Source organism: Tamandua tetradactyla, chromosome 5 (genome assembly GCF_023851605.1).
Source record: "Tamandua tetradactyla isolate mTamTet1 chromosome 5, mTamTet1.pri, whole genome shotgun sequence".
NCBI lineage: Eukaryota > Metazoa > Chordata > Mammalia > Pilosa > Myrmecophagidae > Tamandua > Tamandua tetradactyla.
In genome coordinates, this window is record NC_135331.1 from 148,975,133 (window position 1) to 148,997,651 (window position 22,519).

Consider the following 22,519-nt stretch of genomic DNA (forward strand, 5'->3'; position numbering starts at 1 on the left):
CGGGAGCCCTAATGGAACAAAATAAAGCATGCTGATTGACCTGACTTGTTTGTCTATGGGGACAAAATTTAATGAACTGCAGCTACTAGCCACAGAAGCTCAGGGGTAAATATTTTTACTTAGTACAAAGAGGTGATCCATGGGACAAAGAGTTAAGCTGCTTTGGAGATAGAGAAGACACTTTATTGAATCAAGCATGAGTTGATAACTCATGATAATCTCCTACTCTGTATTTCATCTATATATTTCTGCCCTTTCTTTTCGGTGTGTGAACGTTTACGCTAAAATAGCCAATTTTCCATCAAATTACATGAGTCCCAGTTTAACATTTGTAACATCAGACGGTCAACATGCTTTCAGAGAAGAAAGACAGTTATTAAAATTACTTTTTAGATCTGCACTTGTCATATTCATCTCTGTGAATCAATAATTTAGTGATTATTATTAAGTGCCTGAATTAAAGGTTCTCCATCCTTCCTTTTTAAAACTTGTTTAGTTGTTTTCATTTTGCTCTCCTCTCTTTGACACAATTCTGTGTGTCTGACCTGGTGTGTGGTAGGGTATCATTTAAAAGTGATAATTCCATCATTTCTTCTGTTGTATATTCCGTCATAATTGTTCATAGTCAAAATACTTAGCAAAAGGAAATTGCACATGGCAGATTTACTGAGACAGCACCCTGGTCAAATATTATGTACCATGCAGAAGCTTTTTGGAATTGGGTTCTAAGCAAGCAAAACTAAATGAACATGAAATGCAATCATATGATATATTATGAAGAGTTTAGACAGTGTTAATAGTTCTAATTCTAGCTTTACTCCAGGTTGAACTGTTTTGGCTCTCTTTTCTCAAACAGAATTGTAATTCCTTCAAAAACAAGAAATGAGCATGTGAATAGATTTGTGAAAGAGAGCAGAAATAAATTCCTGTTGATTATTTTATTTAACACTGTGGTTTCTCACACAAAGACGTTTAATTTCAAAGTGCTTTGACTTGGCCAGAGCCATAATTGTGCATAATATCCATTATCTTTTAATTGGAATTATCTTTTAGCTTTGGCTACATTTATCTGAGGATCCCTTCAGAAAACCCACCAGAAGCTCAAATTCCAATTTGTTCTCTCAGCTTGACTAATGATGAAAAGTATCAAAAACGACTATTATGTGTTTATAAATCACCTCTTTTATCCTGATGAGGTTCTGGGATTTTATGCTGTTAAGTATCATTTCTCTGTGGAATGTAAATGCGAAAACAACAACAGCAAGTTCAGCATATACAATGACACAAAACAGAAAGGAACAAAAATTCTTTAAAGGAAGCGGCACAAAAGGGAAGTATGAAAAGAAAACAGCTTAACATATCGATGGGAAAATATATTTCTCACAAATTTAAAAAAACAACACATGGTCAAAAATAGTCTCCATTCCCTTAACATCTCACAGTTCTACTTGGAAAAGCATAGAATTTGTGACACAAAAGCAAATATATCTTAATTGGGCCACTTTCATGCACCTGCTGCAGTTCCTTTTTATTCACATTGAATTTGTCTAAGAATATTTGTTTATGTTTCTTTGTGAGCACATTAGCATTTATTCCATTTTATAAAATAAGAAATATAGGCAGTTAAAATGTTGGTGATAGTGGCCAAGAAAATTTAGGTCAGCTTGTTGAGCCCAGCCATAAACATACACTTCTCACTATGAAATATTACCCTTACATCATAACAAGCCTACCAGTCTCAATTAATTAAATCATTCATCCAACAATTATTTATTGAGCACCTGCTGTGTGCCAGACAATCTGCTAGGAATTCAGGATGAAAGAGTGCACAGGGCATAGTTGCAGCTCCTTTTATTTCCCCAGCCTTTGTCTATCATAGCTCCTCACCACTTCCTCCGCTGACCTGTGCATTTCTTCTCAACTCAGCCCCTAGTCCTCATGACTGAGTCCTTAGTTGAGCCCCGAGGTAATACAGACAGTATGCCACTCCACAAAATACAAGACACCACAGCCTCTGAAGCTAAATATTGAATCACTTAGTCAGTGACTCATTGATGTTTGTGAGGCTATTGCACTGTGCCCACAGCCCATTTATTGCCAACTTGACACAATGCCTACAGGGCCAGTAAACAATATGAGCGCTTGTGATACTGCTAAAGTTCCTATGCAGCAACTGACTGGAGCCTCCAGATCTCATAGATAGTAGTGGAAAAGGACCTCATGGCTTAAAGTCATGGGATTTTGCCCTATTATACAACAGAGGCAGCCTCCTATGCTGCTAAGAGATGGACTCAAATCCAGCACAGGTGTCTATCATTCAGTCTCTCCAGTCACTTCTAGCCAGCCCCCTTCCTGTGTATTCAAACATGACCAGACTAAGCCCCATAGTCCTCTGGCCACATTTTTTTTAAATATGTATCTCATCCTCAGCACAGCATGGCATCACAAAGTCTGTCTCCCAAGTACAGCCCTGGTAACTGGTATCTCCTTACTCATCTTGCATATTGATTCCTATCCCTCCTTTTTCAAAGTGTGTGTGCTACCGACATAGCCTACTTTCATTTTTCCTATTCCAATCCTAAAACCTTTCACAATTTGCTTTGTCCCCAGGCCATAACACAAATTCCTTCATATTTTCATGTCGACTGGAGTACATGATGGGTCTTAGTTTCAGCCCAGGAGTTTCACCTGGTTATTCTGTGTCCCTTAAATGGATTGAAGCACTACCCTGAGCCTCTGATAAGATAATTGAGGTCTTACTATTTGTTATCTGAGCTCATTATGATGAGCAATGACCTACTTTCCTGGGCTATTGAACATCTCTGCACATAAGCATATTCTTTTAATCATCTTACCTCTTGGTACCTCATTATCTCACCTTGACATTCCTGGCACTAAACAAGGGCTGAAGCATAAACTAATATCCCCTCTTGGTACTGTAATTTGCCAAGAGATTAACCAATCTACTACATCCTTTTTTTTGACCTAACTGGTAGGTCTTATTCTCAATTGAGCTACTTCCATTTTTCTACTTGTTTGAACAGCAGGTTATCCCACCACATCCAAATTCTGAGGTGCAAACCTTTGAGCTGAAAAATACTAATCACCTTCTCCAATTACAGTTGGATCCATTAGTATTTATTTCATCAACAAACACCAAACCTTGTCTAAACTGACTTAAATAAAAATATGTCATTATTTCACCTAATGTAAGTCTGCAGGTAGGGTAGTTTCAAATTTAGTTAGTGTCATTAAGAAACCACTCTTCTATCTTTCTGTCCTGCTCTCTGTAGCATTTGTTCTTGTCCTCAAGGTCAGAGTTGGCTGTCTCAGTGTCATGTGATCAAAGTAACATCAAAGGCATAAATAAATGAGATGTTAATTCCACTGCATACATTTTACATCCATGAGAGAAGCCTTTCCCAGCATTATTGGATCTGGAAAGTAGCTTTTGTTGAAGCATCTGGATGTCTAATGAAGAATGAAAACTCCATTCTCCAGAAAGAAGAGGAGTCATGCCTGGTGGGTAAGCAGCCAAGCACATTTGCCAGATTGGAAATCCATGTATATATTGGACACAGAGACAGATGCTTGGCTGAACACACTAATCAATCCATCCATGGCTTGCTCATGTGGCTGTCATTTGGCACCACTTCATGCTACACTAGGAGTCCTTCCCTTTCTGTCCTCTCTCATAGCCTGAGGCATAGGCTTTTATTCTTAATGAGAACATTAAGAGTTTCCTACTTCCTTTACATTTTTTGTTGAACATGTTAAAAGTACTTTTCCCTAACAAAGTATTTCATTTGAATAACAGTGAGAGAGGAAGAAGGAAGATCAAAATACCTAGGAAAGATGTACTTTGGCGGATCAAGCACAGTCTGGGGAGTGAAGCATGGAAGAAGGGTGAGAAAATTTTTAAATATAATAATGACTACTAGTGTTTTGGTTTTATCTTCAGATCCTAATACCATGCCTGGGACACAATGAGTGCTCAATAAATCCTTGTGGCAGGAAGATAGGAGGGAAGAAAGGAAGGGTGTTCCACTGGAATTCTATAGTAAATTTTCAAATTGTAAAAAGTCAGATAATCAAATCAACTAAGTAATCTAGATTTGATTAAGTCTGAGACTAAATAAAATTATTCAAACTATCAAGTAACCTTATAGAGTTTGATGATTTTAAATGGCGATACATTCCTTCTGAAAGGTTGGGCATCTGTATTCAACCTGAAAGCAATGGCTTTCCCTTGAGAAAGGAAAGGAGAAACCAATTACCATGAGAAGATTTTGAGTTATGCATGGAATCAAATGCTACTAAAAGATGATTTTATACCCCTCCCCGGCAGATCATATTTAGCTATACTAAACATATGTTACAGGGAAGCAAAAGGACGTGGGGACAGAAAGCAACACCACCGTGCAGTAAGAGGCAAGAATGAGGTAGTGGGATTGGGGTATTTAACCACAAAAATGTAGAGTCAAGATCAACAGTCATAAATTACTGCACAATCTCTTGATTGTTTTCCTTAAAATAAAAGATACACTATTAATTTAATTACTAAATTTTTCATAATGAATATTCACTATTTTTATGTATTTTTCTAAACATTTACAAACACATGCAGAAATTGGATAATGGCACAATGTATACTTATTCACTCTTCACCTAGGTTCAATAGTAGCTATCATTTAGAAAATAATATAAGCATAATATCATACACACACGTACACATGCATATGTGCTGTATATAAGTAGTTACAGGCTTTTAATTCTATTAAATAATTCAGTATGCATCTCGTAAGGATAGGTGCATTTGTTTATAAAACCAAAATAACATTATCATATCTAGAAAAATCAACAATGATCCCATAATGTCATTTAATATCCTCCAAAACATTTAAATTTCCAATTTGGTTCACATATTTTTAGAGAATTTTTTCAGGAGTTTGGATAGGATCCCAAATTGCTTTTGGTTGACTTGTCTCCTAAATCCCTTTTAATTCCTCCTCCCCAACTATCCTTTGATTTTCTTTCATAAACTTGTCTTTTGAAGAGTCTATGCATATTGTATTGTAGAATATCCCATGTTTGGGCTTTATCTAATTATTTTTTTATTGTGTTAGTTTATTTTTCCAACCCTTATATATCTTGTCAACCAAAAGTCTAAAGGTTTAATTAGACTTTAAATATCTTGTTTATCCATTTTTTTTTGGCATCATTTGATGGGTTGTATAATTTCAGGTTTTCCCACTATTGGTTATGCTAAGTTTGAATACTTGGCTGAGGTATTGTGCTGGTTTGAATCTCGTGTATACCCCAAAAAAGCCATGTTCTTAAATCTTCATTCAATATTGTTGGGAGAAAGCTTTATGATTATCCATGGAGGTGTGGCCAACCCAATTGTGGGTGGTAACTTTTGAAAAGATGGTTTCCATGGAGATGTGTATCCACCCATTCAAGGTGGGATTGCTTACTGGAGCCCTTAAGAGGGAACCACTTTGGAAAGAGCCATGAGAGCCCATGCAGCCAGAGACCTTTGGAGATGAAGAAGGAAAACACCACCCGGGGAGCTTCATGAAACAAGAAGTCAGGAAAGAAAGCTAGCAGATTTCACTATGTGCCTTTCCAGCTGAAAGAGAAATCCCGAAATTCATCAGCCTTTATTGAGTGAACATAATGTCTTGTTGGTGCCTTAATTTGGACATTTTCATAGCCTTGCTTTAATTTGGGCATTTTCATGGCTTTAGAATTGTAAACTTGCAACTTAATAAATTCTCCTTTTTAGAAGCCATTCTAATTCCGGTATATCACATTCTAGCAGCTTCAAATTAGAATAGGCATGGTTTTCTAGTTTTGTGTGGTAAAACTATAGTTTTAATAATGATTTATTAGAGAATACATACTGGATAATATTACATACTTTTTTCCCTTACCTTTACTTTTTTTCATTATTAGTCCTTCTTAAAAAAATTTACCCCTTAATATTTTACCACAACATTTTTTTTATATTTATAGCAAGGACATTTGAAATTCTACATGAATATGGCTATTTAAAAATCTTTCAAAGCTATTTGTATTTTTATTCTTTAAATTATCCAGTTTATTAATTTTATCTTTAAAAATAGCCCTGTTCTACTCCTGAGATTAAATTTCTTATTTTAGATAAAATGTGAGTGCTGTAGCAATTTTTCATTGATTGGCGGTATAATTTTTCTAACAAGGTATGCTGGGTGAAGTAAATGGTTGGTGCACTGCTCAGCTCTCAGCATGAGCCTCATCCCAGCAGGGGTCTGTATTGAACAGTTACCACACCGATTGCTCAATCTGCTGAAATATAAATTATGAGGGAAAAAATTGAAAAGCGAGTCCTGTTTTAATTGGGGAAATATATACGATTTAGATTGTGATGGAAATTAGTTTTAACCAAGAGAAAAGTATGAATCTGAGTTTCTGTGTGAAAGAAAACTAAACCCAAGAGAACTGTGACATCCTTCCTATGATATTTGTCTATAATGCAAATAAAGTATACACTTCTATAGAAAAAAATCCAAATGAAAAATGAAAGCTTAAACATATTTTCCTACAGATAGTCACAATTCCTTATTTTACTATCTTTTTTCCTTTTTTGCTTGGGCAGACACCGGGAACCCAACCCGGGTCTCCGGCATGGCAGGCAAGAACTCTGTCTGCTGAGCCACTGTGGCCTGCCTACAATTCCTTTTAAGTAACAGAATTTTGCTTTAAAAAATTTTTTTGATTATTCACTGGGTACAAGAGTAGCTCAGTGGTAGAATTCTTGCCTGCCATGCGGGAGACCCAGGTTCGATTACCAGCACATGCACTTCCCCAAACAGACAAACAAGCAAAACAAAGAAAACAAAGAATTCAACAAACAGTGCTGCAATAACGGGATACTCACATGGAAAAATAATGAAATGTGACCCCCTCCTTACAGCATACAAAAAAAATTTCTTTTATTATTTTGCCTTTTGGAGGATTTTAATTTTCTAAGGAAAATTTCTTATGAGCATTATTTATTTATTTATTTTTTTGCACTGGGCAAAACACTGGGAATCCAACCCAGGTCTCTGGCATGGCAGGTGAGAACTCTGCCTGCTGAGCCACGGTGGCCTGCCCTATTATATGCATTTTAATTATAAAGCCAGTTTACTTAAAATTGCACAAATATTATGCTGATATCAAATATTCTTGGCATGCTTCAATATTTAAGGATGAAAGTGTCTTATTCATAGACATCCACTTCTTTTGACTCCCTGACTCCTCCAGTAAACCTTTGCATTCATTTTTCACTGGCTAAGTTTGTTGTTACAAAGAGTGAGTACTATATAGAGTAGAAAATATAGAGTACAGAGTAGAAAATATGGGTGGGGAATCTGTAGCTTTTGAAAGCTGTCTTTATTGTAGTATAAGGCTTAGCATGACATAGATACATTTCTTCAATTTTATTTTATTAGCAAAGTTGTAGGTTTACAGAAAAATCATGCATAAAATACAGAACTCCCATGTAACAATCTATGATTAACAACTTGATTTAATGTGGTATATTTGTTACAATTGAGGAAAGCACATTTTATAATTGTACTTTTAACTATAGACCATGGTTTAACTTAGTGTTTATTGTGTTGTACAATTCCACAGACTTTTTAAAATTTTTATTCTAGTAACATATACACAACCTATAATTTCCCCTTTCAAACACATTGAAATATAAAATTCAATACTGCTAATTACATTCATAATATTGCATACCGCAACCACCATGCATTACCAAAACAGTTCCATCATCCCAAATAGAAGCTACATTTAAGCATTAACTCTTTATTTCCTTCCCCAACCTCAAACCCTGGTAACTTGTACTCTAGATTCTGACTCTAAAAATTTTCTTATTCTAATTATTTCATATCCTTGAGATCACATAATATTGGTTCTTTTGTGTCGGGCTTATTCCACTCAACATACTGTCTTCAAGACTATCCATCTTGTCATATGTCATTATTCACAGTTGACAAAAGACGGAATCAACCTAAATGTCCACCAATATTATATGACAATAATATTCCATTGTATGGATGGATCACGCTTTATTTATCCATTCATCAGTTGGTGGACATTTAGGTTGATTCCGTCTTTTGTCAACTGTGAATAATGCTGCTGTAAATATTGATGTGGGAATATCTGTTCAATTGTCTTCTTTCAATTATTCTGGGTATATACCTAGACAGGAGATTGCCAGGTTATATGGAAATTCTATACTCAACTTCCTGAGGAATTGCCAAACTGTCTTCCATAGCAGCTACACCACTTAACATTCTCAACAGCAATGGGTAAGTGTTCCTGTTTCTCCGTATCCTCTACAACACAAGTAATTTTTAATTTTTTAAAAAATAGTACCCATTTTGTTGGATGTGAAATGGGAATTCACTGTGATTTAATTTGTGTTTCCATAATGACTAATGATTTTGAGCATCCTTTCATGTGCTTTTTGGTTGTTTTCTCATCTTCTTTGGAGAAACGACTATTCAAGTCTTTAGCTCATTTTTAAATTGGGTTGGCTTTTGGTTGTTGAGCTTAGCATTTCTTTATATATTTTGGATATGAAACCCTTATAGGGTATGTGGTTTCATGTATTTTATTTCATTGTGAAGATTGTTATTTCAGTTTCATGATAAAGTCCTTTTTGTGCAAAATTTTTTAATTTTGATGAAATCTCATTTATCTGATTTTCTTTCATTCCTTGTACTTTGGGTGTAAAATCTAAGAAACCATTGCCCAATGCATCCTGAATTTGCTTTTTTTATGCTTCTTTCTAGGAGTTTTATGGTTCTAGCTCTTATATTAAGGTTTTTGATCTGTTTTGAGTTGATTTTTGTATATGGTTTAAGAACCTTCATTCTTTTCCATATGGATATCCAGTTTTGCCAGTATTATTTGTTGAAAGACTGTTCTTGGCTAATTTAGTGGTGTTTACATCCAGTCAAAAATCAGTTGGCCATAAATGGGAGGCAATTTTTAACTGTCAATTAGATTCCATTGGTCTTTGTGTCTGTCCTTGTGCCAGTTTTATACTCTTGATTACTTGTAGTAAGTTTTAAGATCAGGAAGTCTGAGTCCTCCAATTTTGCTCTTCTAAATTTGGTAGTTGGCTTTTTTATTTTCTCACAGAATGCTGTTGGAATTTTGACTGGAATTGCACTAGATCTAAGCTGCTTTAGGGAGAATTTGGATCTTAACAATAATATAGGTTCCTGATCTATGAACAGAAACTATTCTTACATTTATGTAGGTCTCCTTTGATTTATTTTAGCAATGTTTATAGTTTTCTGCACACAGCTCCTTTATATTATTGGTTGCATTTATTTGAAGATGATGATTATTATAGCAGCTAATGTAAACGGAAAATTCCCTTGAGTTCTTCTGATTGTTCATTACTAATGCATAAAAATACTACTGATTTTTGCATGTTGTCATTGTATCCTATCAATTTGCTGGGTTCATTTATCAGTTCTTGGTTGTGGATTTTTCTAGATATTCTGAATATAGGATCATATCATTTGCATATATGTAATCTTTGCTTCTTCACTTCCAATTGGGATGTTTTTATTTCTTTTTCTTGCCTAATTACTCTGTCAAGAACTTCCAGTACAATGTTGAATAGCAGTGATGATAGTGGGCAGCCTTGTCCGGTTCCAGATTTTAGAGGGAAATATTTCAATATTTCAACATTGAATGTTAGCAATGGAGTTTTCATACCTATGCTCTTTATCATTTTGAGGAAAATTCCTTCTATTATTAGTTTCCTAAGTGTTATCTTTTTTATCAAGAAGAGGTATGCAATTTAGTTAAACACCTTTTCTGCCTCAAAGGAAGTTATCATGGTTTTCTTTCCTTCATTCTCTTAATGTGGTTTATTACATTAATTTACTTTCTTGTGCTGAACCACCCTTGCATACCTGGGATAAATCTCACTTGATTTCTTTTAATATACTGCTGGATTTGGTTTGCTAGTATTTTGCTGAGGATATTTGCATCTATAGTCATAAGAGGTACTTGTCTGTAATTTTATTTTCTTATGGAATCTTTATCAGACTTTGGTATGAGAGTGATGTTGGCCTCTTGGAATCAGAAAGTGTTCCCCTTCTTCAATTTTTGGAAGTGTTTTAGCAGTATTGGCATTAATTTTCTTGGAATGACTCTTAGAATTCTACTCTGATGCCATCTAGTTCTGTGCTTTCTTTGTTGGGAGCTTTTGATTACTCATTCAATCTTTTTACTAGTCATTGCTTTGTTGAGATCACCTGTTTCTTCTTGAGTCAGTGTAGGTGGTGAATGCTTCTGGGAATCTGTCCATTTCATTTAGGTTTTCTTATTCTTTGCTGTAAAGTTGTTCACAGTATCCTATTATAGTCCATTCTATTTCTGTTGGGTTGATAGTATCACCTCTCTCTTTTTTTCTTTGTCAGTCTAGGTAAAGATTTATCGATGGTATTGGCTTTTCAAAGAACTAACTTTTAGTTTTGTTTATTCTCTCTACTGTTTTGTTATTCTCTATTTAATTGATCTCCACTCAAATCTTTTCTATTTCCTTACTTCTGCTCACTTTTGGGTTTTGAATTTTTCTAATTCTAATTTTGATTTAGAATTTAGATTTGTTTAAGAGTACATTTATATCCACATGTGTATGGTTTGAAACTTTATGTACCTCAGAGAACCATGTTCTTAAAGCTAATTTATTTCTGTGGGTAAGTAGTACCATTTAAATAGGTAACTTTAGCTAAGGCATGGTCAAGGATGACTCTTAATCTTCTTGCCAGAGTTTTTTATAAATGATATGAGCACAGAGAGAGTGAGGAGAAAGCCATGAAAGCAAGAAGCTGAAATAAAAAGAAAACAAATAACACAGAAGATACAGCAGATGCTGCCATAAGCCATGACATGTGACAGAATTGCCAAGGACCACCAGCAGCTAGTCTACAGGAAGAAAGCATCACTTTGCAATACCTTGGTTTGGAAATTTTTCTCGATCTCACAACTAAGTTTCTAAACTGATAAGGTCCCATTTTAAAAGCCAATCCATTTTATGGTATCTGCTTTCACCAGCTTAGTAAATTAAAGCACCACATATTTGTGAATTTCCATTTCATCACATTATTAATTCTTATTTATTTCTACTATGATACATTGCACGATTTCAGTATATTTTTCAATTTATTGTGACATTTTTGTCACCTAAACTATGGTCTATCCTAGAGAATGATCCATATGCACTAAAGAAGAATACATTCTTTTGGGTGAAACATTCTATGTATTTCTGTTAAGTCTAGTGAATTTACAGTATCATTTAAGTTGTGCATTCCCTTATTTATCTTCTTTCTAGATGTTCTATTCATTATAAAACTTAGTGTTTTAATCTCTTATTATTAATATATAACCATGTATTTCCTTCTTCAAATCTGTCAATATTTGCTCCCAGATATTTTGGGGCTCTTTTGTTAGGTGCATATATATTTATAACTATTATGTCCTTTTGCTGAATTTATCCCTATTTCAATATATAGTTACTGCTTTGTTACCTTGGAACTGTTTTTGACAAATTCATTTTTGTGATGTTAGTATAGCTGTGTAATCTCACCTTTGATCACTGTTTGCAGGATGCATTTCCTCCATCCATACACTTCAAATCTATTTATGCCTTTGAATTTAAGGTGAATCTCTTATAAACAGCTTTATGATTGTGTCATGCTTTTTTTTATCCATTCTGCCAATTTCTGCCTTTTGACGGCAGTGTTTAATTCATTTATATTTAAAGTAACTACCGATAACCCAGAACATTCTTCTGCCATTTTTTAAATTAGTCTTTGTAATTCTTATGCCTTTTATATCCCTTAATGTTTCTATTAGCTCTACTTTCTATTAAAGCTTGATGTATACTAATGTATTTGATTTTTTTTTTTGTATTGTGCTATATTGAGTTCCTTCTCATTTATTTCTGGCTGTATTTTTCACATACCTTCTTTATGGTTATTATGGGGTTGAATTTTAATAAATTAAATATACAATCATATTTTTCCTTACCAACTTGACTTCAATAGCAAATATCTACACTGTTCCTATACCCTTTTACTCCCATCATATTTTATATATTACATATTATATTTTTGTATGTTGTATGCCCCCAAATATAGATTTATCATTATTTTTTATGCTTTTGAATTTTGACACCAGTAAGTAGTAAGTGGAGTTACATACAAAAGCATACAACACAATAGTATTGGCAATATAATTATGGTTACTTTCCCCATAGGTCTTTAATTATTTATGCCACTTTGAAACACTTTTTATTACCCTTTCCATTCAGTTTAAGGAGCCCCCTTTAGCATTGCACGGGTCTAGTGGTAATAAACTCCCCCCAGCTTTAGTTTACCTGGGAATGCCATAATCTCTCCCTCTTTTTTTTTTTTGCATGCGGAGGCAGTGGAAATCAAACCCAGGTCTCTGGCCTGCAGGCAAGGACGCTGCCTACTTAGCCACAGTGGCCCGCCCTCTCCTTCATTTTTGAAAGAAAATCTTGCCAGATATAAAATTACTGTTTGACAGTTGTTTTCTATTAGCGCTTTCATAAGTTCAACCCATTGCCTTCTTGTTTCTATGGTTTCTGGCGGAAATCAGAACTTAATCTAAATTAATACTCCCTTGTACATAACACATCACTTTTCTCTTGCAACTTTCAAAACTGCCTCCTTTTGTCCTTTGCATCTGAGTTTGACCAGTATGTGCTGGGGTATGTTTCTTACTAAGTTTATACTGTTTGATGTGCTCTTGGCTTCTTGGCTATGCATAATCACATCTTTTGTTAAGTTTGGAAATTTTTTTGTCATGATTTCTTTGAATATTCTTTCTGATTCTTTAACTCTTTCTTCTTCTGGGACTTTCATAATGCATGTTTTATTGGTTTGACAGTGTCCCATAGCTGTCTTATGCTATCTTAGGCTATTTTCACTTTATATAATTATTTTATCTTTCTGTTCCTCAGCCTGACTCATTTCAATTGTCTTCTCTTCTAGTCCATTGGTTCTTTCTCTACCATTTCCAATCTGCTTTTGAAACCCTCCTGGGAATTTGTCATTTCAATCAGTGTGGCCTTTGACTACAGTAGTTCTGTTTGGTTCTTTTTAAAAATTGTTACCTCTTTATTGAAATTTACATATTTTTAATTTATTATTTTCTTGATATCCTTTAGTTCTTTAGTACCTCTTTGGGCATGTTGAAAACGATTTGTTAAAGCCTTTTCTGGAATGTCCACAGTCCGGTCTTCATTGATGTTTTCTAGAGTTTTTGCCTTTTTCTTTTTGATGGAACAAGATTTCCTGTTTCTTTGTTCATCATGTACTCTTGTTGCACATTGTGCATTTTAATACTTTAAAACATAATCTCTAGTATTTATTCCCTGAGATGTCTGTTTCTTGAATTAGTATCCAGGTAGTGAAATGACAGAGATTTTCTTGATTTTCAGAAGCTAACAAAACTAAGCAAAGTGGCTTTGCTTTGGCTAGTGCTCTCCAGAGTTCAGCCCTCCCTGTCTTTTCCAGGGCTGTGTCTTGTTCTGGGTTTGTGCTTCCTAGTGCTCGTAGGAGTTCTTTTGTTTATAAGAACTTGAAAGTCCTTTTTACTCCCAGGAAACACCTTCGCCCTCCCCTGGTTATTCCATAGGAATACTTATAGCAAGTAAGCCTTTGTCCTAGGCTGTCAACTTGATGTTTTTCTTACACTGATTTCCTTCCCTTTTAAGATACTTTGCTGGAGAGCAAATTCTGTGAGAGTGGGCAGCTTACCCTAGAGGAGTTTTCCAAGTCAGCCCTTCCCATCTGGAGCAAGGCCTGGAACCCACAAAGGGAAGGTCAGCCAGCTCCATACTTCCTTGGTGGAGGGTAGGGTGGGAGGGAGGGACTGGGAAGCATGCAGCAGCTTCTTCCATGGCTCCCCAAAGATGTGCTTTCTTGACTTGGCACTAGCCTACCAAATGTAACCCTTTACCTGTCCTCTGTAGCTCTGAGGAAATAAGCTGTCTTTAAGTCTCTGCTGCTAATTGGAAAGATTTTAAAGGTGTTTATAAATAATATAGACTTCAATCAAGCATAGAGCCTGATACATGCTTTGAAGTTTTGACCAGTTAGAAACATCACCATTAACATTTGGTTCCTTGCAATAAGGCCTAGCAATGTTAATTCCCTAAATTTAAGGAAAATATATATGGTGTGAAGAGGTCTAGCAAGAGAATGCAGAGGGAACGCTTCAATTGATTAAGGTTTTTGCTGAGAAAGCCATCTTATGGAAAACAATGAACTAATCTAAAGCTTTTTTTTCTACTAACTGGTTATTTGTTTGCTAAATAGAATCCTCTGAGCAAGACCTCCAGAAATGTGATGTAACTGATCATTTTGGTCTATACGCTCCCAGATCCCAGGAAACTAGTTATTTATATCTGATCCCAGCACCAGCAAGCTACGTCAGTACCTCACTAATGCTTGCTGTGAGGTTGGGGGATGGATGATGGTAGCCAGTGCCCAGAGAATGCAATTCACTGTTATTTACCTCTGTTTACCAAGATCTTCCTCTTGCTGTTCCCTGGAGGCTGCACAGTGTCCTCCTGAACTCTGGAGTTTCAAAATAACTGATTCAGGCAGATCGTTCCTATAACTAGTTCTTCTGGTGGAGAGACTGATTCCTGCAGCTTCCTACTCAGCCATTTTCCCACAATCCTTAGTTTATTTCTTCAATTTTAAAGAAAAGATTTTACTTATATATATTTGTCCTTAAGTATGAAAGCTACTCTTCAAAACTGTCCTTGCTGTTTTGGCTGTTATTAACTTTGTAACATAAACACTTGTTGCTTGATTCAGTCTTTTCCATGTAATTTTCTGAAGCTTCAGCAAATGCTTACTAATATAGTCAACCCCAAGTCAGTGGGCTCTACTGGGGCTGAACTCTAGAATGAAGGAAAAAGAGATTAAGTTTTCCAATTACTTTTGCTGTCCATATTTTCTTGTTTCCTTTTACAAATGATGGAAATTTTAGGAAAAGTTTATTTGAAATTTAGCAATAAAATTAAATAATTGAGTTAAAAATGGCATTTAAATGATAGAACAATCTCTAAATTCATTTAGCAAACAAATAACCAGTTAGTAGAAAAAAAAGCTTTAGATTAGTTCATTGTTTTCCATAGGATGGCTTTCTCAGCAAAAACCTCAATCAATTGAAGCTTTCCCTCTGCATTCTCTTGCTAGACCACTTCACACCACATATATTTTCCTTAAATTTAGGAAATTAACATTGCTAGGCCTTATTGCAAGGAACCAAATGTTAATGGTGATGTTTCTAACTGGTCAAAACTTCAAAGCATATATCAGGCTCTATGCTTGATTAAAGTCTATATTATTTATAAACACCTTTAAAATCTTTCCAATTAAGCATGAATTGCTTCCATAAATCTTCTCATAGAGAAAACAGGTGGGCTTCATTTTATTGGTGAGATTGTTCATGGTGAGCCATGGGGAGAAATAAATATTTTGTAAAATGAATATTTTTAAAAAGTATTAGAGTGAGGGTTCTCCAGAGAAACAGAGCCAACAGGATATGTATGTGTGTGTGTGTGCATGTGTGCAGACATATATGATTGTATAAAGAGATTTATTTTAAGGAATTGACTCATGCAAATGTGAAGCTTGTCAAGCCTGAATTCCATAAAGCAGACTGGTAAGCTAAAAATTCTGGTAAAGATGGTATGGAACTCTTGAGTTTGAATTCCTCAGGGGAAGATGGTAGGCCGGAAATTCTAGAAGAGTTGTGTTGAAGTCTTGAGGAAGAAATTCTTTTGATACCCAAAGAATTTGGTCTATCCAAAAGAAGGGGTAAAAATCTGTAAACCTCAGTTCTCACTTTGAAGATCTCCAACTTACTAGATGACATCCATCCACATTATGGAGGATAATCACCTTTGCTAAAAGTCAACTCACTGTAGTTACTAATGCCATCAATGAAATACTTCTGCAGCAGCAAACAGGCCAGGGTTTGACCAAATCTGGGCTACAACCTAACCAAGTTGATATGTAAACTAACCATCATGCTCTGTATTAATTGTCCCTTGCTAAATAACATTCACTGCACCAACACATGGTGATTTAGAAACAACAACCAATTTATCATCTCCTGGTTATATTGATTGGAAATCTGGGTGGACTCAGCTGGGTGGTTCTGGTGATCTCAGCTGGCATACACTGGGTATTTTGGCAACAGGTGAATCAGCAGAAGTCTGGCTGAACATTGACTAGGATCCTTTGGCCAGGACCTGTTGGTTCTCCTCCATAAGGCCTTCTAACAACCAGCAAGTCTAGTATAAATGGCAACAGATAAAAGGTTCTAAGAATGCTACAGAATGCAAAGCCTCTTGATGACCAAGCTCAGTTTGCATGGAATTTCTGCCAAACCAGGGAACAAGGTCAGCCTGGATTCACAGGGCAGAGAAATAGTCTCTACCTCTTAATGGGAGGAATTGCAAATAATTGTGCAATTGTGTAACCTACCATATACTTAAGAGATTTTAAAGGAGTTTTATGTGAAAATGCTTAATATAATGCATTACCACACACTTTTTATTATTTTTATGTCTGCAAGTCAAGATTTTACATTAGAATTCTAAAAGTAGTAGTGCTTGCTACTTTTAGAGTGAAGTTTGCTTTGCAAAGTACTCTCAACTAATTATTATTTACTTAAATTTCGATAACAAACTCATAAGATAAATGAGATCATCATTATTCAAAATAATGACCCAGCTTAATGACGTAGCTGAACACCATTGTGCTTCCCTTTCTTCTATGCTTATCCAATTTTAGCCATCATTTAATATAACTTTCTTGTAACGGTTTGTCTTATGGATATATTTTTCTTACTTTGGATTATAAACAACACCTTTAGCAGAATAGAAAACAAAAATGAATTATAAATATGTAGCTAGCATCTAACACATGCCGTTAGTGAAATTTCATGTTTTCATTTAAATTAATTACATTTAACTAGTATGATAAATACTATGGTAGGTTGTTTTTATGGTTTGAGATATGTCTCCAGAAAGATATTCCTAACCATTAGAACCTCAAAATGTGACTTTATGGGGAAAAAGAGTCATTGTAAGATGGAATTACTTAAGTTAAAATGACGTTCTAGTGGAGTAGGGTGGACTCTGAACTCAACATAATTGGCGTCCTTATAAGAAGGGGAAACAAAGCTCAGACTGTTGAGGATCCAGCCCCATGTGATGGCTGAGGCAGAGAATGGCATGTATTGCTGGCCGGAAGCCAGGAGAGAAGCATGGAACAGATTCTTCTCTACAGATATCAGAAAAAGCATTACCTTGTCAGCTTAGATATCATGCTTGAGTCCAGACTTCTGGCCTTCAGAGAAGTGAGACAAAACATTTCTGTTTGTTACAGCAGTTCTAAGAAACTAAAACACTTAGAATAGTTGAAACATGATAAGAGAAAAAAATTATCAAAGTTGATCCTTCATGTACAATTCTAACTCTGCATTATTTTAATTCAGAAATGATTGCTTAATTGTTTGTCTTCACTACTAGACATAAAAACCCTGTGATGGCAAACAGCAGGTTTTTCTTGGTTTCCCTGCTATGACAAATACTACACAATGTGTTGCCTTAAACAACAAACATTTTTAGTCTGTTTCAGAGTCTACAAGTCCAGAAATAAGGCATTGGAGAGGCAATGTCCCAGAGTCTGTTGTATTCTGGAGCTGGCTTGCTGCAACCTTGGAGGTTCCTTGCTCGTCTCTTTGCTTCTCTTAACTCTTGAGCTCTCCTTTCTTGAGTCTGTACTTCCAGTTTCTGCTGGTTTCTGGCTCTTCCCTGTGACTTTCTCTGACTCTGGCTTTAGGTTTCTTCTCTTTATAGGGTCTCCAATAAAATGGATTAAGCTCTACCCTCATTCAACTTAACCAAAAATAACATCTTTGAAAGTTCTTATGTTCAAACTGCTTCACATCCACAGAAATGCCAATTAAGGTTAAGAAAAGGTCTTCCATTAGGGTGCATAATTCAGCCTACTGTGCAGGTCTTTCAAATTCACCAAAGTGTCCTTAACCTACTGCCTGACACAAAATAGGTGCTCAGTAAATGGTTTTTAAGGAAAAAAATAAGGGACTACTGGTCCTTGTTGCATTATACTGCATCAATTATAAATAATATATATGAATCAACAAACCATTTGATATAAGATGTTTCTATGTTTAAGAATCAATTAGATTTATTTTATATGGGTCAATCTGTCATGGAAGGTACATATTTATTTGGTAAATTTTAAGCAATCAAGGAAACCAACCAGATGAATTTGTGAAAGTGTATAGTCTTAAATTGAAATCATCATTTTCATTTTATGATTGTTAAGGATATTTACTATCTAAAGAAAATTTTATGAAATTAATTTTGCTTTAGAAATGGAAAAATTTGGAAAATATTAATATTCCTTTGGAAAAAACGAGACTACCCAATGATGTAAAATCAAGATGGGAAGTCTGCAACTTTATTCTTAATAATAGTACTAAATATATAATAAAATATAAATAAGTATTCAATTTTTATCATTGAGATTGATTTTTGTTTAATTATTCTAGGATGTATGTTCTGTGGAAAAAAGATTTCTAAATGTGATTTATGAAAAATAAGGTTTCCAGTAATAGAAAGTTTGAAAGATGCAGCATATCATGGTCCTTTTAAAGGGCTTCCTTTCTTTTAATATGTTGATGTTTCCACTGTTTAATGCAATGAATTTTACATTTTTGGGACTATGGGACTCTAAAAGTAGACGGTAGCAAAGTTCCATTTAACTCATTGTATGTGAATCAAATCACAGAAAAAAAAAGAATTTGAGATTCAAAATACTTTTGATATTGTACTAAATTGATTCAATATATTTTGAAAATTGGCAGCTTGCTAATATCAAATATAAATTCAATTTGAATTGTTTCAAGACACTGGGAATCGAACCTGTGTCTCCGGCATGGCAGGCAAGAACTCTGCCTGTTCAGCCACTGTGGCCCACCCAAGGTATATGTTCTTTTAAATTTTGAAAAGCTTTGCTTCATTTTCTTTATTAAAATTTGTATATTCTATAAGGATGTTTCTTAACACAATTTTATAAAATATATAAAATGTTAGGGAATTTTGTTTCAGTATGTTTTCATTATGATTAAATGAAAATTCAAGTGGTTGCTAAATTTGCTAAAATGAAACTCTTCCTCTAGAGTGGTTCATGTTTTAAGAAATACTTTTAAAAGATCTTATAAAGACATTTTATGCTAAGCACAATGATGTGCTTCTAAGCAAGAACTACAAGCTATTACTTCTGTATAATGTAAAGATGCAAATAAAAATGTGTTAGTATACATTATGGAGTGGAGGGCATTTATATTGTAGATAGGTGAAAAATGTTATTATCATATATGAGTTTCAATTTCAGCAGCATGGCGATTTAGCAAATACAAATCACATCTATATGTATTGTTAGAAACACTCCCACTCTATTTGGTCTTAATCTTTTAATAAATTCAGTATCCTCTATCTGTCTATGCTGATCTCGAAGATTGGCAGGGGCCCAAATTATATTGTTATGTTTGATCCAAAGTTATGATTAGAAAAATCCTGTGAATATTTCTACAACAATAGCTCTAGTAACAAATTTCCCTCTATTCTTAATGCCTGTACTGATTGACTTTGTCATTGCATTCAGGTCACTTTTCTTTATTATTTCCATTTTTTAACAAGGTTTCCTATAATGACAACTTGAATCATTTAAGTATTGGGAAGATTGAGGAAAGAACGACTGAACAATATTCTCATATACTTGGTTGAAAAGAACCATAACAATTAGAAAAAATGTGAGTTTAATTTGTTTGCTGTATATTTTTGAAACTGCAATGTATTTCTAAAAATATAAAACGTTATGAATTTTAAGAAGGATCACTTTGCAAACTCTGAAGTGATCTGCAATCACAGGATTGCATTATCCTTACTGGTTATGGCAGTAAAGGATAATAAAGCATGAAGGCCATAAGTTTTTAAGCCTGAGATGCTTTCATTTCTTAGTTGGTATGTGAGGATAGCTAGAAAAGAAGTTGATATCCTGGCATGCAAACAAGAACTATAGTACATTTTAAGCTAACCATAACCCCACCCAAAGTGGTTTGTGCTTATTTGATAGAATGATGTGAAATAGCCAAACAAATATATTTATATGTTATGTGGCAACTCAAGTAGAAATAGCTTTGATTCAGGCAGCGTTCTGGTTCAAACATTACTTCCTAGATCTGCTAATACTCAGTATAAGGATCTTGACCACAAGTGCCATTTTAGTGTTCTTCTTTCACAATTATTTATTTAACAACACCTGAAGTTTTCCTTCCTTCTTTCTCACTGCCTTACTCTGTCTCTCCGTCCTTTCTTTCAACTCATGACTGTATAATGAGTGAAAAAGTATCAGTGAAAGAACTAAACAGTCATTACAAAAGCAATAATACACAGCTAACTAAAACAAGTAAGTATGTGTGTGAGTCTAATGAGGCATTTAAAATAATCATGCATTAAAAATAAAAAATGTAGTAACTAATTATACTTAACATAATCAACAGAAATATATAATTTAAATATTATCGCTATAGAACACATTTGTATGTTTTGCAGGTGAGCATTTTAGCTGGTCTTAATCATTTTGTCTTGATAGAAAAGAATGGAATTAAAATGTGTGGCATGGAAAAGCTATATATGTCAATGTCAAAGAGAGGATAAATGTTGGCCTATATAGTGTAGAACGTTTTATCTACCATAAAGAGATAACTGAGTCTTTAATAGATCAGTGAGACTCATTTGGGAGGGGAAAAGTCAGAAGCTTATTTCTGTATACTTTATCTAATATGACCCCTAAAAGTATTTCTATTTATATAAAGTTAAGGGTCAGGCTACGTGAATATTTTAGGTTACATAGACTATTTACCACTAAATCATATAAATCACAGTTCTCCGAACAACAGAAAATGAAATACGTTTCTATTCTTTGCCTGTGCCCACTCTGTCACACCCAGTTTGCTAATTAACTACCTTCACCTTGAAGATAATGACATTTCAATTTTTTTGGATGAAATAAATTTGAGGATAAATTTACATGATATTAAATGAAAACTGCACTGCTGAGAATAACCTTGAAAGGTACCATAATATTTGCTATTGCAGCAGAATAAGGTGATTCAGGGGAAAAAAAAAAGAGAGATGATTATAGTGGTAAGAAAGAAAAATCAAAATATTGGTAACCTTTGATAGTCCTTGAATTTTTATCTCTGACTCTAATTAATTATACATACTTCAACAAAGATGATCATGCTTTAATATGTTTTATTTTGTAAGATATTTCTGTGGAAAAATAACATTCAAATTTTCTTCATTCTTATTTATGTACCAAAAATATTTGTGATCTTACAAAATGTCCGAAGATTAAATAAGCTTTTCTTGGGGGGGGGGGGGGAACAATGTAAATATTATAGGTAATGAGAGGGTGTACTTTATTTCTCACATCCTTAGATAAATATTCTAGTTCAAATATGGCTGCCTACATTTAAGAAAGAATTGAAAATCTGCACAAATTTAGGAGTCCTATGTTATATATTCTATTGAACCAACAAGAATCATGATGAATCTGGCTATTCTTATCACTAAACATTTACCAGATGCTTTAAACTTACATGGTTTTATTTTGAAATCAGTGAATATCCAAAATATCTCAAAAACAAAACTATTTTCTTATAGAATGCTCTTAAATTTAACAGTGATGGACTTATTCCATAAAACACCCAGCACTGTCTCCATGATGTTTAAAAGGTATTTAAAAACTTTACATTTTCATTTTATCTTCAATTGAGTTAATGTTCTACTTCGGAGAATTTTTGTCTTTCTTCCCAAGTAGAACTTCTAGTTACATTTTAAGCTGAGCAAAAGAGTATGAGAATATAATCTACCTGAAAATGTAATAATAACCTTTAGAGTCTCTGACTCACTGACACGCATAATGGTCTTTATTTTGCTTAGTAGTGTCGGATCAACCTACCAGCCCCTAATCTTTCTAATATCATGAAGGCCCACCAGTAATATGACAACAGACTAATGCTAAGCAGCCAGGAACCTACAATGAAACAGAATAACTAAATTAATCTGTAAAGTATGAAGTTTATCTTAGTAATTATCATAAAAATAACTTGAGTAGCTTGGAGCAAAGGGCAACTGGTTTACTGTTTCTTTTCTTTCTACCCTATCCGCATTTTCTCACCCGTCCAATCCTCCAACCTCCCCTGGAATTCACAATCTGGTGTTTCTGGAGACCTATCACAGTTTGATGATTTCTGCAATTAAAAGTTTCCCAAAATGAACTATAGTTTTATCTGACCATAT

At 34.4% G+C, this 22,519-nt stretch overlaps 1 long non-coding RNA gene across 1 annotated transcript in view; it reads left to right on the forward strand.

The window, feature by feature from the left end:
- LOC143682815 (uncharacterized) overlaps nucleotides 1–19,953 on the forward strand; it is a 32,656-nt gene extending 12,703 nt beyond the window's left edge. The window contains exons 3-4 of the long non-coding RNA XR_013175293.1: nucleotides 3,818–3,906; nucleotides 19,850–19,953. This is a non-coding gene — a long non-coding RNA (uncharacterized LOC143682815). The remainder of the gene's footprint in view (nucleotides 1–3,817; nucleotides 3,907–19,849) is intronic.
- The last annotated feature ends 2,566 nt before the right edge of the window (nucleotides 19,954–22,519 follow it).